This window comes from Carassius auratus, chromosome 22 (genome assembly GCF_003368295.1).
Source record: "Carassius auratus strain Wakin chromosome 22, ASM336829v1, whole genome shotgun sequence".
Taxonomy (NCBI): Eukaryota; Metazoa; Chordata; class Actinopteri; order Cypriniformes; family Cyprinidae; genus Carassius; species Carassius auratus.
Window position 1 is genome coordinate 32,731,059 of NC_039264.1, and position 5,985 is coordinate 32,737,043.

The following is a 5,985-nucleotide window of genomic DNA, read 5'->3' on the forward strand; positions in this document are numbered from 1 at the left end:
TTAACTTGAGTCCCTTTGAGGACTTGGGATATGACTTGAAGTTTGCTTGTGACTTGAAAGTCCGAACTCTGGTAAAAGATGAATGTCAGTCAACAATCCAAAGAAAACTATCTCATGATGTCCAAATCAACATGAATTATAAGCAGAAAAAGCATAAGATTATCTGTCATTACAAGGTTGGATTCAACAATGCATACATGTTTGTTGCAGAAACAATATTGAAATTGTTTTGAACCAAATTGCTTTGAATGAGTAAAAGGGTCAAGAGACTACCTAAAGCAAACCTTGACAACAATTATGGTGGCGTTTTTTTTTTTTTTTTCAGTTTAAGGCTGTGGCTAAATTCAGTTGTAGTTCTTGTGTTTTGCTTTACTTCAGTGATGTTGATTGTTAACAGCAGAAGTTAATCACTGATGTACAATCATCATTTAATTAGTCACTTAATTATCTCATTAACTTTAACCCTTTGAGGACTTGGATATGACTTGAAGACTTGCTTGTGACTTGAAAGTCCCACCTCTGCTGTCTATTAAATACCAATCCAATTATGTGATGGCGATTTTAGCGGTGATCACGGAAGCAGCTTTACTGATTAGATGCGCATGATCATATCGTTAGATATATCGCCCAGCCCTAATATGACATCATTACAGTTTCAAAATAAAATGACAGAAAATAAAAGACTTTCCGACATAGCCGCCCCCAAATTTAGCAATAAATTTGAATCCCAAAGGAAAGTCTACTTAGTTGACGTCATCTTCCTCCTCCCAGGCTGGCAGCCGCACAAGGCGCACGACTGGTCGTAGGTAGGTCTGTCCCTTGATCTTAACTTCAGCTGCCCTGACTCGTCCATCCAAACCGGAACAGGTCTTCACCACTCTCCCGATGGGCCACTGAGCTCTGGGTAGCTGCGAATCAACCACCATCACCACCTGGCCAGCAGCCAGATTGTCTGTATCCTTGTGCCACTTCGACCGCTTCTGAAGGTCCGGGAGATGGCGACGGATAAAGTTGGACCAGAAATGGTCTGCCAGGATCTGGCTGTGGCGCCATCTTCTTCTGCTTAGAAGGTCACTAGATGCATAGACAGCCTGTGGAAGTGATGCGTCGCGGCGTCCCATCAACAGTAGATTTGGTGTGACGGGATCCGGATCCGCAGCATCGGAGGAGAGGTACCCAAGCGGTTTAGCATTGAGTATTCCTTCCACTTCAATCAGCACAGTTTGCAGCACAGGTTCAGCGACGGTGTGGTCCTGAAGGATGACTTGGAGAGCTGACTTAATCGACTTGATCTCTCGTTCCCACGTTCCCCCAAAGTGTGGAGAGCCAGGAGGGTTGAAATGGAACTCGATTTGCTGTCTGGCCAGCTGTTCTTGAAGAGGAACTTCTAAAGCAGCAAAACTGGCTTGCAGCTCCGCAGCTCCACCTCGGAAGTTGGTTCCTCTGTCAGCCAGAATCTCAAATGGCTTTCCGCGGCGGGCAATGAAACGGCGGAGAGACATCAGGAAAGCATCAGTGTCTATACTCTCCAGTAGGTCAAGATGCACACATCTCGTTGTCATGCACTTGAAAATCAGACCCCACCGCTTTTCTGTGCGCCGGCCCACTTTGACATTGTAGGGACCGAAACAATCGACTCCAGTCGACCAAAAAGGTGGCTTGTATAAGCGGAGTCTGGCAGGGGGTAAGTCTGCCATCCGAGGGACCACTGGAGTAGCGCGCCATTTCTGACATTCAACACAGCCGTGCTGATGATGCTTGATGGACTCTCTTCCCCGGAGGATCCAATATCTTCTCCTCATCTCGGCGAAAACCCGCTCTGGGCCTGGATGTAGCAGTTCACTATCATATTTCTTAATGAGCAGCTTCGTGACATAAGATTTGGGATCGAGGATGATAGGATGCATCGCATCTGGATCAAGATCTTCTGCTTTGCGTAGTCTACCTCCCACTCTCACCAGGCCAACAGCTTCATCATACTCTGGAGCAAGCATGAGCAGGCGACTCAGTCTCGAGATGGACTTACCAGCAGCAAGAGCTTCCACCTCTTCAGGGAAGGACTCACTCTGGGCTTGTCTGAGGACATGTAGCTCTGCTGTTTGGACGTCAGCTGCTGTCATGGTGGGGCTGCTCTGGTCATCAGCCGACCCGTGAAGGCTCTCATGGGTAGCCTTGAGAAGACTGTCCCAGTTGTCTATATCAGACCTGAGTGTCGTGGTTGGAGAGCAGGTGGTGACTCCACAGAATGATGTCTTCCGAAGTTCATCCTCATCAGCTTCCTGGGCTTCTATTAACTGAAGCACTGGCCAGGAGTCTGGGTGTAGTCGGAGGAATGGTGGACCTTGGCTCCACCGGTTCGGCTGGCTGAGCTCGAGCAAGGGTTTGCCGCGAGTAAGGTCATCAGCTGGATTGTCAGTGGTGCAGACATACCGCCAGGTTGAGTTTTCAGTGAGCTCCTGAATTTCTGCGACTCTAGTTCCTACAAAGACCTTGTAATGACACGAGTCGGAATTGAGCCACGTTAAAACTGTCATCGCGTCAGTCCAGAGAGTGACTTGCTGGGAAGGGAGTGACAGTTCTGTCATAATGACTTTAGCCAGCTGGGCTCCGGCTAAAGCGGCACACATTCGAGGCGTGGCATGTAAAGTTGTTTGCGAGGGCTCACTCGTGACCGAGCCATCACAAATGCAATGTGGACTTCACCTTGATTGTCTTGGGTGCGGAGGTAAGCGACGGCCCCGTAGGCTCTTTCAGAGTCGTCGCAGAAGATGTGTGCCTCTCGTCTCGGTGCCCCAGTGTCTGCTACTGATGGGACATAGCATTGGGGAATTTCCACTTGTGGAAGATGGACTAGTTCACTCTCCCATTGTGTCCAGATATCCAGCAGAGCCTCTGGTCTGATCGGTTCATCCCAGCCAACTCCCACTCTCCACGGGTTTTGAATCAGGATCTTTGCTCGTGTGGTGAATGGAATTAGGTATCCGAGGGGATCGTATTGTGTTGCCATCACCTTGTAGACATTCCTCAGAGTTGGCTGTGAATATTCTACTGGTCTGTGGCGGTACCCAAGGCGATCGGTAAGGCAGTTCCAGTGAAGACCTAAGGCTGGCTCTTCAGGATCTTGTCGAGACTGAGAGAGCCACAACTCGGTGCTTGCTGCTTTCGCTTCCAATAGAAGATGCTCAACAACGGTGGGGGTATTACTGGCCCACTGCCTGATGTCAAAGCCTCCAGCTGAGAGCAGTTTACGCATCCTGTTGATAATGGTCTTGGCTTCATCAGCGTTTGTGACGCTGGTCAAACAGTTGTCGACGTAGAAGGCAGTCTCCACAAGGTGTAGAATGTCCTCATAACCACTGCTGTTATCCTTCACATGCCGCTGAAGGGCGTATGTGGCACAGCAGGGACTGCATGTCATCCTGAATGGCAAAACCTGCCACTCATACACCGTTGGTTCCTCCTCCCTCTTCATACCTCTCCAGAGAAAACGGAGAAGGGGCTTATCTTCAGGTAGCAGGCGAACCTGGTGAAACATCGCTTTGATGTCACCACTGATAGCCACACTGTGTTCTCGGAACCGAAGAAGTACACCAAGGAAAGTAGGACCTAAGGTTGGACCGGGCAACAGTTGGCTGTTGAGACTTTGACCGTTGTGCTGGTAGGAACAGTTGTAGACAATCCTCGCCTTACCGTTGTGGTGGACAACGTGGTGCGGCAGATACCAGGACTCTGTGGAGCTGTCTACTGTGTTCGGAGGTAGAGGTTTGGCGTAGCCCAACTGTTCAAGTTTCTGTATTTCTTGACAGTAGGTGTTGGCTAGAGCAGTGTCTTTGGCTAGACGGCGTTCTGTGCTCCGTAGCTGTGGGAGCAATGTGTGCTTTGGAGCCCAGAGCGTGAGGCTTGCTTTGCGCCTCAGTAGTGGAGTAGCATACCTTGTTACTTCATCCACTTCTGTCTTGACTGTGCGCTGTTCCAGCAGTTCTAGGGCCTACTGATCCTCTTTGGAGCGGATCACAGTCTTGGTTTTGGCATACGGGGTTATGTCAACTTCCCACAGTCGTTCAACGTGCCGTTGCAGCTCTGAGCTAGTAGCCATGGTGAAGTAGCAGTGAGAGTGCTCACCAGTGAGGTTAAGGTTGGTGGGGCCTTGCAATGTCCAACCAAGAGCAGTACACACAGCTACACGACTCCCAGGAGGGCCTGTTCGGACCGGTTGTTTGGGAAGCAGTAGATGTGGAAAGTCAGAGCCTATCAACAGAAGTGGCTGGACCTTGTCAACCTTCGGGAGAGGAAGACCTTGCAGGTGGAAGTATCTGCGCATGAGTGACTTGACAGGATAGCTATGCTCAGACAGGCTCAGCTCATCAGCGGTGAAGGCACGAAAGATGTGGTACCTTTGTTTGGGAGAATGAGCTGGGGAGATGTCGAACGAGACAGCGGCTCCTTGTAGACGGATCACCTTATGGCGGACAGTACGTAAAGGCAAGCTTTCAGGCTCTTTAGCTAAATGGAGATGCTGGACTGCTGAGGGAAGGATTAGGGTTCTCTCCAATCCATCATCCAGAATAGCGAAACCTTCCAGAGTGTGCTTGCCATTGTACAGGCGCACCTTAACTAGCTTCAACATGACTCTCTGCGGACGACTAAGACGGTCAATGTATATGGTGTCGGGAGCAGCACTGACCATTAACACTTTCTTAGCCTCTTGGGAACACACTTCGTGGAGCATGGTCAGGTGTTGCTGTTTGCACACTTGACAAGGCTTCTTGAGAATACATGCCTCAGGTTTATGGTTCCTGCCACACCTCCAACATCCTCTGTCTTTAATCCAGGTGGAAATCTTTGATGGGAGTGAGCGTTTTGAATTTGGGGCATAAGCTGAGGTAATGCTCACGGGCATCGCAGTACGGCCAGTAAGGCTTCACACTGGGTTTACCTTTGGGTGACTTTGTGCTGCGAGCAGGATCTGGAGGGGGTACCTTAGCTTGACTATCACTGCTGTAAAACACGTTTGATGAAGGACCCTGGGATTTCCTTTTGCCCTTAACTGGCATAGGCTGGTCTTGGAACATCAGAGCTGCTCGAGATGATATGCGCTTTGCTTGTGAATTTAACTGAAGCCAAACAGAGAAGTCTTCAAGTGTGTAGGTCTGATCAGTGCCGGTCCTCAGGATGCCTCGGTTTATGCTGTACTCCACAAATGCATCTCTGTAGTTAGTAGGCAGTTTTGCTGAGCAGCCTGTCGACATGGGAGCCGCATCGTAGTTCGTAGCCATTCTCACCCTCAAGGGAGCGAAGCATGCCAACTAGACCTTGTACTGATAGGGCAAAGTTGTCAAATGCCTCTGGATCTCCAGATCTTACGTGAGGCGAGTTTAAGATGGCACCCAGCTCACTCTGCACGAGCTGACGCGGCTGCCCATATTTATCTTGGAGAGCCTGGAGGGCTGAGGTGTACGGCTTTGGATGGTACATGTAGGCTTGGGCTAGCTTGTAGGCGCTTGACAGTTTCAAGTGATCGAGGAGGACTTGATATTTGAACTGCTCTGTGAGGTGAGCATGTGTATTGAGCAGATTTCCAAAGCCATCTTGAGCAGGGCAAAGTCTGACTCTTTCCCTGAGGTGAAGTGAGGTAGAGTAGGTCTAGGAATGCCATAAGATGCGGCAACTAGAAGCTCCATGAGGTCTGTACCCGGCGTTGCCCTGTAATCTAGAGGCGCTGTGCCCTGTCTTGGAGAAGGTGGCATGGCAGGGTAAGGATAGGACAGCGTGTGTAGAGGTGTAACGGGTGGAAGCACATATTGGACCTGGGCTTGGCTATAGACCATGTGTGGCTGGCGAAGTGGGGCCATATACTGTCCTATTGACAGTGGCGGAGCACATGAGGTAATGGCACTCACGGCTGATCTGGGAGCCAACTGCGAAGCTGAGTTGTTGATTGCAGGAGCAGGAAGCATGGTAAGATACGTAGGCTGCGGCTGAGCG